Below are 11642 nucleotides of genomic sequence, written 5' to 3'. Positions count from 1 at the left end.
AAGTTAACTATTGCTATGATAGTATTGATGTGATCTATGCCTCCTTTCGTAGCGTGAAGGTGACAGTGTGCATGCTATGTTAGTACTTGGTTTGGTTATGTTGATCTGTCATGCACTCTAAGGTTATTTAAATATGAACATCGAATATTGTGGAGCTTGTTAACTCCGGCATTGAGGGTTCGTGTAATCCTACACAGTTAGTGGTGTTCATCATCCAACAAGAGGGTGTAGAGTCTAGCATCTATTTATTTATTCTGCTATGTGATCAATGTTGAGAGTGTCCACTAGTGAAAGTATGATCCCTAGGCCTTGTTCCTAAATACTGCTATTGCTGCTTGTTTACTGTTCTACTGCATATGTACTATCCGCAATATTACCACCATCAACCACACGCCAGCAAGCACTTTTCTGGCGCCGTTACTACTGCTCATATTTATTCATACCACCTGTATTTCACTATCTCTTCGCCGAACTAGTGCACCTATTAGGTGTGTTGGGGACACAAGAGACTTCTTGCTTTGTGGTTGCAGGGTTGCATGAGAGGGATATCTTTGACCTCTTCCTCCCTGAGATCGATAAACCTTGGGTGATCCACTTAAGGGAAACTTGCTGCTGTTCTACAAACCTCTGCTCTTGGAGGCCCAACACTGTCTACAAGAATAGAAGCTCCCGTAGACATCAAGCACTTTTCTGGCGCCGTTGCCGGGGAGGAAAGGTAAAAGGCACTCATACTCCGGTCCCAGGTAAAGTACTTTTCTGGCGCCATTGTGTGAGTGCTCGAAGCTATTTCCTTTAGATCCTGCAATTGCATCTTTTTGTTTCTTGTTTACACTAGTAAGGCATAATGGACAACAATGAGCTTCTTATTCTATTTCCTGATTTAAGACATGGATGGTTTGATCCGAAAATTAGAAAAACCCATGGAACATGTTAGTATGAACGCTTTGAACACTATTGTTGTTAATGATATGGAAAATTATAAGGTTGGGGAAGCTGGTTTTGATGAGCATGATCTTTTTAGTCCCCCAAGCATTGAGGAGAAAATTTACTTTGATGATACTTTGCCTCCTATTTATGATGATTATAATGATAGTAGTCTTTTGGTGCCACCTGTTATGGAGGATAAATTTGATTATGATTACAATATGCCTCCTATATTTGATGATGAGAATAATAATGATAGCTACTTTGTTGAATTTGCTCCCACTACAACTAATAAAATTGATTATGCTCATGTGGAGAGTAATAATTTTATGCATGAGACTCATGATAAGAATGCTTTATGTGATAGTTATATTGTTGAGTTTGCTCATGATGCTACTGGATATTATTATGAGAGAGGAAAATATGGTTGTGGAAATTTTCATGTTACTAAAACACCTCTCTATGTGCTGAAATTTTTGAAGCTATACTTGTTTTATCTTCCTATGCTTGTCACTTTGCTCTTCATGAACTTGTTTATTTACAAGATTCCTATGCATAGGAAGCATGTTAGACTTAAATTTCTTTTGAATTTGCTTCTTGATGCTCTCTTTTGCTTCAACTACTATTTCTTGCGAGTGCATCATTAAAATTGCTGAGCCCATCTTAATGGCTATAAAGAAAGAACTTCTTGGGAGATAACCCATGTGTTTATTTTGCTACAGTACTTTTATTTTATATTTGAGTCTTGGAAGTTGTTACTACTGTAGCAACCTCTCCTTGTCTTAGTTTTGTGCTTTGTTGTGCCAAGTAAAGTCGTTGATAGTAAGGTTCATACTAGATTTGGATTACTGCGCAGAAACAGATTTCTTTGCTGTCATGAATCTGGGCAAAATTCTCTGTAGGTAACTCAAAAAATTATGCCAATTTACGTGAGTGATCCTCAGATATGTACGCAACTTTCATTATATTTGAGCATTTTCATTTGAGCAAGTCTGGTGCCTCAATAAAATTCGTCTTTACGGACTGTTCTGTTTTGACAGATTCTGCCTTTTATTTCGCATTGCTTCTTTTGCTATGTGGGATGGATTTCTTTGTTCCATTAACTTCCAGTAGCTTTGAGCAATGTCCAGAAGTGTTAAGAATGATTGTGTCACCTCTGAACATGTGAGTTTTTGATTATGCACTAACCCTCTAATGAGTTTGTTTCGAGTTTGGTGTGAAGGAAGTTTTCAAGGGTCAAGAGAGGAGGATGATATACTACGATCAAGAAGAGTGAAAAGTCTAAGCTTGGGGATGCCCCGGTGGTTCATCCCTGCATATTTCAAGAAGACTCAAGCGTCTAAGCTTGGGGATGCCCAAGGCATCCCCTTCTTCATCGACAAATTATCAGGTTCCTTCTCTTGAAACTATATTTTTATTCGGTCACATCTTATGTACTTTACTTGGAGCGTCTGTGTGCTTTTATTTTCGTTTTGTTATTTTCATTCTCTGACTAAATGCTTGTGTGGGAGAGAGACACGCTCCGCTGGTTCGTATGAACACATGTGTTCTTAGCTTTAAATTTTCAAGGCGAAGGTTGAAACTGCTTCGTTAAATTGTTATATGGTTGGAATCGGAAAATGATACATGTAGTAATTGGTATGATGTCTTGGATAATGTGATACTTGGCAATTGTTGTGCTCATGTTTAAGCTTTTGCATCATATACTTTGCACTTATTAATGAAGAAATACATAGAGCTTGCTAAAATTTGGTTTGCATAATTGGTCTCTCTAAGGTCTAGATAATTTCTAGTATTGAGTTTGAACAACAAGGAAGACGGTGTAGAGTCTTATAATGTTTACAATATGTCTTTTATGTGAGTTTTGCTGCACCGGTTCATCCTTGTGTTTGTTTCAAATAGCCTTGCTAGCCTAAAACCTTGTATCGAGAGGGAATACTTCTCATGCATCCAAAATACTTGAGCCAACAACTATGCCATTTGTGTCCACCATACCTACCGACTAAATGGTATTTTTCTGCCATTCCAAAGTAAATTGCTTGAGTGCTACCTTTAAACAATTCAAAATTTATCACCTCTGATTTGTGTCAATGTTTTATAGCTCATGAGGAAGTATGTGGTGTTTATCTTTCAATCTTGTTGGGCAACTTTCACCAATGGACTAGTGGCTTCATCCGCTTATCCAATAATTTTGCAAAAAGAGCTGGCAATGGGATTCCCAGTCCCAAATTAATTAACCAAAATAGACACTCCTCCATGGTATGTGATTGTTGGACGGCACCCGAAGGATTCGGTTAGCCATGGCTTGAGAAAGCAAAGGTTGGGAGGAGTGTCATCATAATAAAACTAAAATAAAAAGGCACTCCTTCATGGTTTGAGATTGTTGGCAGGCACCCGAGGATTCGGTTAGCCATGGTTTGTGAAAGCAAAGGTTGGAAGGAGTGCCACACAAAAATAAAAATAAAATGGGAGCCGCTCTTTGAAGGTTTGTCTGGCAAGGGGCTTAGAGTGCCCATTACCATTCGTTGACAACAACAAACACCTCTCAAAATTTTACTTTTATTGCTCTCTATATGTTTTCAAAATCAAAGCTCTAGCACAAATATAGCAATCAATGCTTCCCTCTGCGAAGGGCCTTTCCTTTACTTTTTATGTTGAGTCAGTTCACCTATCTCTCTCCACCTCAAGAAGCAAACACTTGTGTGAACTGTGCATTGATTCCTACATACTTGCATATTGCACTTGTTATATTACTTTGCATTGACAACTATCCATGAGATATACATGTTATAAGTTGAAAGGAACCGCTGAAAATTCATCTTCCTTTGTGTTGCTTCAATTCCTTTACTTTGAATTATTGCTTTATGAGTTAACTCTTATGCAAGACTTATTGATGCTTGTCTTGAAGTACTATTCATGAAAAGTCTTTGCTTTATGATTCATTTGTTTACTCATGTCATTACCATTGTTTTGATTGCTGCATTCATTACATATGCTTACAATAGTATGATCAAGGTTATGATGGCATGTCACTCCAGAAATTATCTTTGTTATCGTTTACCTGCTCGGGACGAGCAGAAACTAAGCTTGGGGATGCTGATACGTCTCCGACGTATCGATAATTTCTTATGTTCCATGCCATATTATTGATGATATCTACATGTTTTATGCATACTTTATGTCATATTTATGCGTTTTCCGGAACTAACCTATTGACGAGATGCCGAAGGGCCAGTTGCTGTTTTCTGCTATTTTTGGTTTCAGAAATCCTAGTAAGGAAATATTCTCGGAATCGGACGAAATCAACGCCCAGCATCCTATTTTTCCACGAAGCTTCCAGAACACCCGAGAGTCGCCAGAGGGGAGCCCTGGTGGGCCCAGGAGGTAGGCCGGCGCGGCCCAGGCCCTGGCCGCGCCGCCTTACCCTCTCACCGCCTCTTCGACCCTCCGACTCCGCCTCTTCGCCTATATAAAGGTCCTCGACCTAAAACCTCGATACAAAAAAGCCACGGTACGAGAAACCATCCAGAGCCGCCGCCATCGCGAAGCCAAGATCTGGGGGAGAGGAGTCTCTGTTCCGGCACGCCGCCGGGACGGGGAAGTGCCCCCGGAAGGCTCCTCCATCGACATCACCGCCATCTCCATCACCGCTGCTGTCTCCCATGAGGAGGGAGTAGTTCTCCATCGAGGCTCGGGGCTGTACCGGTAGCTATGTGGTTAATCTCTCTCCCTATGTACTTCAATACAATAATCTCATGAGCTGCCTTACATGATTGAGATTCATATGATGATGCTTGTAATCTAGATGTCATTATGCTAGTCAAGTGGATTTTACTTATGTGATCTCCGGAGACTCCTTGTCCCACGTGTGTAAAGGTGACAGTGTGTGCACCGTGTGGGTCTTTTAGGATATATTTCACAGAATACTTATTCACTGTTATGAATGGCATAGTGAAGTGCTTATTTATATCTCTTTATGATTGCAATGTGTTTTGTATCACAATTCATCTATGTGCTACTCTAGTGATGTTATTAAAGTAGTTTATTCCTCTTGCACGGTGTAATGGTGACAGTGTGTGCATCGTGTTAGTACTTGGCGTAGGCTATGATTGTTATCTCTTGTAGATTATGAAGTTAACTATTGCTATGATAGTATTGATGTGATCTATGCCTCCTTTCGTAGCGTGAAGGTGACAGTGGGCATGCTATGTTAGTACTTGGTTTGGTTATGTTGATCTGTCATGCACTCTAAGGTTATTTAAATATGAACATCGAATATTGTGGAGCTTGTTAACTCCGGCATTGAGGGTTCGTGTAATCCTACACAGTTAGTGGTGTTCATCATCCAACAAGAGGGTGTAGAGTCTAGCATCTATTTATTTATTCTGTTATGTGATCAATGTTGAGAGTGTCCACTAGTGAAAGTATGATCCCTAGGCCTTGTTCCTAAATACTGCTATTGCTGCTTGTTTACTGTTCTACTGCATCTGTACTGTCCGCAATATTACCACCATCAACCACACGCCAGCAAGCACTTTTCTGGCGCCGTTACTACTGCTCATATTTATTCATACCACCTGTATTTCACTATCTCTTCGCTGAACTAGTGCACCTATTAGGTGTGTTGGGGACACAAGAGACTTCTTGCTTTGTGGTTGCAGGGTTGCATGAGAGGGATATCTTTGACCTCTTCCTCCCTGAGATCGATAAACCTTGGGTGATCCACTTAAGGGAAACTTGCTGCTGTTCTACAAACCTCTGCTCTTGGAGGCCCAACACTGTCTACAAGAATAGAAGCTCCTGTAGACATCATGCGCACAAGGAGATTCACAAGGAATCTGTGCACCTCGTCGTGGTTGGTATGCTTGGGGTTGATGGTGCTGCGGTAGATGTGGTTCATGATATCATAGACCGGCAGGAGGCCCTTGGTGCTCCCACACAACATCCTACCTCGAATGTAGAGGTCGGCCATCTTCTCCTTGGCCATGGGCTTGGCTTGGAGATGAATGCGGAAGTAGTTGGAGTCGTTCTCGCGGATCTCATAACCAAGGCATCGAGCAAAATCTTGCCATGAGGCCTCAATCACATGCTCCTTGGTCATCCACTTCAAAGACCGATAGCCTCCTTCATCCTCAAGAAAGACCACGGTGGCATAGAATTGGCAAATCACCTCCCGGGAGAAATCATGAGAGAATGTCATGATAGGAATGAGACCTTGCTCTTCACAAATCTCCAAAGCTTCTCCAAAGTAGTCGAGGTCGGAGCGGAGTGATACGTCTCCGACGTATCGATAATTTCTTATGTTCCATGCCACATTATTGATGATATCTACATGTTTTATGCACACTTTATGTCATATTTATGCGTTTTCCGGAACTAACCTATTGACGAGATGCCGAAAGGCCTGTTGCTGTTTTCTGCTGTTTTTGGTTTCAGAAATCCTAGTAAGGAAATATTTTCGGAATCGGACGAAATCAACACCGGAGATCTTATAATTCCAGGAAGCTTCCAGAGCACCGGAGAAAAGTCAGAGGGGAGCCAGGGGGCCCCACCCCACAGGGCGGCGCGGCCCAAGGGGGGGCGCACCCCCCTATCATCTGGGCACCCTGTGGCCCCTCCGACTCCGCCTCTCCGCCTATTTAATCGTCCCTGACCTAAAAACCTCGGGCAGTTCGACGAAACCAGAGAAAACCATCCAGAGCCGCCGCCATCGTGAAACTCCAATTCGGGGGACAGAAGTCTCTGTTCCGGCACGCCGCCGGGACGGGGAATTGCCCCCGGAGTCATCTCCACCACCGTCTCCACCGCCATCTTCACCGCCATCGCTGTCTCCATGATGAGGAGGGAGTAATTCACCCCCGGGGCTGAGGGCTCCGCTGTAGCTATGTGGTTCATCTCTCTCTTTATGTGATCTAGTTGAATATCATCTATGTGCTACTCTAGTGATGTTATTAAAGTAGTCTATTCCTCCTCCATGATGTAATGTTGGCAGTGTGTGCATCATGAAGTACTTGGTTTATGCTATGATTGTGATCTCTTGTAGATTATGAAGTTAACTATTACTATGATGGTATTGATGCGATCTATTCCTCCTTTCATAGTGTGATGGTAGAAGTGTGCATGCTATGTTAGTACTTGGTTTGGTTGTGTTGATCTATCTTGCACTCTAAGGTTATTTAAATATGAACACTGAATATTGTGGAGCTTGTTAACTCCGGCATTGAGGGTTCGTGTAATCCTACACAATGGTGTTCATCATCCAACAAGATGGTGTAGAGTAGTCCTATTATTTGATCATTGTTGAGAGTGTCCACTAGTGAAAGCAGGATCCCTGGGCCTTGCTTCCAAGCATTGAATCTCCGTTTGTTTACTGTTTTGTTGAATGTTTACTCGCTGCCATATTTTATTCAGATTGCTATTACCACTCATACTCATCCATATTACTTGCATCTCACTATCTCTTCGCCGAACTAGTGCACCTATACATCTGACAAGTGTATTAGGTGTGTTGGGGACACAAGAGACTTCTTGCTTTGTGGTTGCAGGGTTGCTTGAGAGGGATATCTTTGACCTCTTCCTCCCTGAGATCGATAAACCTTGGGTGATCCACTTAAGGGAAACTTGCTGCTGTTCTACAAACCTCTGCTCTTGGAGGCCCAACACTGTCTACAAGAATAGAAGCTCCCGTAGACATCAAGCACTTTTCTGGCGCCGTTGCCAGGGAGGAAAAGGTAAAAGGCACTCATACTCCGGTTCCAGGTAACAGTACTTTTCTGGCGCCATTGTGTTTGTGCTCAAAGCTATTTCCTTTAGATCCTGCAATTGCATCTTTTTGTTTCTTGTTTACGCTAGTTTGGCATAATGGACAACAATGAGCTTCTTATTCTATTTCCTGATTTAAGACATGGATGGTTTGATCCGAAAATTAAAAAACCCATGGAACATATTAGCATGAACACATTGAACACCATTGTTGCTAATGATATGGAAAATTCTAAGCTTGGGGAAGCTGGCTTTGATGAGCATGATCTTTTTCGTCCCCCGGGCATTGAGGAGAAAATTTACTTTGATGATACTTTGCCTCCTATTTATGATGATTATAATGATAGTAGCCTTTTGGTGCCACCTGTTATGGAGGATAAATTTGATTATGATTACAATATACCTCCTATATTTGATGATGAAAATAATAATGATAGCTACTTTGTTGAATTTGCTCCCACTATTACTAACAAAATTGATTATGCTTATGTTGGGAGTAGTAATAATTTTATGCATGAGACACATGATATGAATGCTTTATGTGATAGTTATATTGTTGAGTTTGCTCATGTTGCTACTGAAAGTTATTATGAGAGAGGAAAATATGGTTGTAAAATTTTTCATGTTACTAAAATGCCTCTCTATGTGCTGAAATTTTTGAAGCTACACTTGTCTTATCTCCCTATGCTTGTCACTTTGCTCTTCATGAACTTGTTTATTTACAAGATTCCTATGCATAGGAAGCATGTTAGACTTAAATTTGTTTGAATTTGCCACTTGATGCTCTCTTTTGCTTCAAATACTATTTCTTGCGAGTGCATCATTAAAACTGCTGAGCCCATCTTAATGGCTATAAAGAAAGAACTTCTTGGGAGATAACCCATGTGTTTATTTTGCTACAGTACTTTTATTTTGTATTTGTGTCTTGGAAGTTGTTACTACTGTAGCAACCTCTCCTTATCTTCTTTTTATTGCATTGTTGTGCCAAGTAAAGTCGTTGATAGTAAGGTTCATACTAGATTTGGATTACTGTGCAGAAACAGATTTCTTTGCTGTCACGAATCTAGGCAAAATTCTCTGCCGGTAACTCAGAAAATTATGCCAATTTACGTGAGTGATCCTCAGATATGTGCGCAACTTTCATTAAATTTGAGCATTTTCATTTGAGCAAGTCTGGTGCCTCAATAAAATTCGTCTTTACGGACTGTTCTGTTTTGACAGATTCTGCCTTTTATTTCGCATTGCTTCTTTTGCTATGTGGGATGCATTTCATTGTTCCATTGACTTCCAGTAGCTTTAAGCAATGTCCAGAAGTGTTAAGAACGATTGTGTCACCTCTGAACATGTGAGTTTTTGATTATGCACTAACCCTCTAATGAGTTTGTTTCGAGTTTGGTGTGGAGGAAGTTTTCAAGGGTCAAGAGAGGAGGATGATACAATCTGATCAAAGAGAGTGAAAGCTCTAAGCTTGGGGATGCCCCGGTGGTTCACCCCTGCATATATCAAGAAGACTCAAGCGTCTACGCTTGGGGATGCCCAAGGCATCCCCTTCTTCATCGACAACATTATCAGGTTCCTCCCCTGAAACTATATTTTTATTACATCACATCTTATGTACTTTACTTGGAGCGTCTGTGTGCTTTTTTTTTTGTTTTTGTTTGAATAAATGCTTGTGTGAGATAGAGACACGCTCCGCTGGTTCATATGAACACATGTGTTCTTAGCTTTTAATTTTCATGGCGAAGGTTGAAACTGTTTCGTTAATTGTTATATGGTTGGAAACAGGAAATGCTACATGTGGTAATTGGTATAATGTCTTGAAAAATGTGATACTTGGCAATTGTTGTGCTCATGTTTATGCTCTTGCATCATATACTTTGCACCTATTAATGAAGAAATACATAGAGCTTGCTAAAATTTGGTTTGCATAATTGGTCTCTCTAAGGTCTAGATAATTTCTAGTAAAGTGTTTGAACAACAAGGAAGACGGTGTAGAGTCTTATAATGTTTACAATGTGTCTTTTGTGTGAGTTTTGCTGCACCGGTTCATCCTTGTGTTTGTTTCAAATAAACCTTGCTAGCCTAAACCTTGTATCGAGAGGGAATACTTCTCATGCATCCAAATACTTGAGCCAACCACTATGCCATTTGTGTCCACCATACCTACCTACTACATGGTATTTCTCCGCCATTCCAAAGTAAATTGCTTGAGTGCTACCTTTAAACAATTCAAAATTTATCACCTCTGATTTGTGTCAATGTTTTATAGCTCATGAGGAAGTATGTGGTGTTTATCTTTCAATCTTGTTGGGCAACTTTCACCAATGGACTAGTGGCTTCATCCGCTTATCCAATAATTTTGCAAAAAGAGCTGGCAATGGGATTCCCAGTCCCAAATTAACTAAAAAAAATAGACACTCCTCCATGGTATGTGATTGTTGGACAGCACCCGAAGGATTCGGTTAGCCATGGCTTGAGAAAGCAAAGGTGGGGAGGAGTGTCATCATAATAAAACTAAAATAAAAAGGCACTCCTTCATGGTATGAGATTGTTGGCAGGCACCCGAGGATTCGGTTAGCCATGGTTTGTGAAAGAAAGGTTGGAAGTAGTGCCACACAAAAATAAAATAAAATGTGAGCCGCTCTTTGAAGGTTTGTCTGGCAAGGGGGTTAGAGTGCCCACTACCATTCGTTGACAACAACAAACACCTCTCAAAACTTTACTTTTATGATCTCTATATGTTTTCAAAAACCAAAGCTCTAGCACAAATATAGCAATCGATGCTTTCCTCTTTGAAGGACCTTTCTTTTACTTTTTATGTTGAGTCAGTTCACCTATTTCTCTCCATCTCAAGAAGCAAACACTTGTATGAACTGTGCATTGATTCTTACATACTTGCATATTGCACTTGTTATATTACTTTACATTGACAATATCGATGAGATATACATGTTACAAGTTGAAAGCAACCGCTGAAACTTAATCTTCCATTGTGTTGTTTCAATGCCTTTACTTTGAATTATTGCTTTATGAGTTAACTCTTATGCAAGACTTATTGATGCTTGTCTTGAAGTACAATTCATGAAAAGTCTTTGCTATATGATTCATTTGTTTACTCATGTCATTACCATTGTTTTGATTGCTGCATTCATTACATATGTTTACAGTAGTATGATCAAGGTTATGATGGCATGTCACTCCAGAAATTATCTTTGTTATCGTTTACCTGCTCGGGACGAGCACAAACTAAGCTTGGGATGCTGATACGTCTCCGACGTATCGATAATTTCTTATGTTCCATGCCACATTATTGATGATATCTACATATTTTATGCACACTTTATGTCATATTTATGCGTTTTCCGGAACTAACCTATTGACGAGATGTCGAAAGGCCAGTTGCTGTTTTCTGCTGTTTTTGGTTTCAGAAATCCTAGTAAGGAAATATTTTCGGAATCGGACGAAATCAACACCGGAGATCTTATAATTCCAGGAAGCTTCCAGAGCACCGGAGAAAAGTCAGAGGGGAGCCAGGGGGCCCCACCCCACAGGGCGGCGCGGCCCAAGGGGGGGCGCCCCCTATCATCTGGGCACCCCGTGGCCCCTCCGACTCCGCCTCTCCGCCTATTTAATCGTCCCTGACCTAAAAACCTCGGGCAGTTCGACGAAACCAGAGAAAACCATCCAGAGCTGCCGCCATCGCGAAACTCCAATTCGGGGGACAGAAGTCTCTGTTCCGGCACGCCGCCGGGACGGGGAATTGCCCCCGGAGTCATCTCCACCGCCGTCTCCACCGCCATATTCACCGCCATCGCTGTCTCCATGATGAGGAGGGAGTAATTCACCCCCGGGGCTGAGGGCTCCGCTGTAGCTATGTGGTTCATCTCTCTCTTTATGTGATCTAGTTGAATATCATCTATGTGCTACTCTAGTGATGTTATTAAAGTAGTCTATTC

This window comes from Lolium perenne, chromosome 4 (genome assembly GCF_019359855.2).
Source record: "Lolium perenne isolate Kyuss_39 chromosome 4, Kyuss_2.0, whole genome shotgun sequence".
NCBI classification, from domain to species: Eukaryota; Viridiplantae; Streptophyta; class Magnoliopsida; order Poales; family Poaceae; genus Lolium; species Lolium perenne.
Note: the sequence above shows the minus strand (reverse complement) of the source record.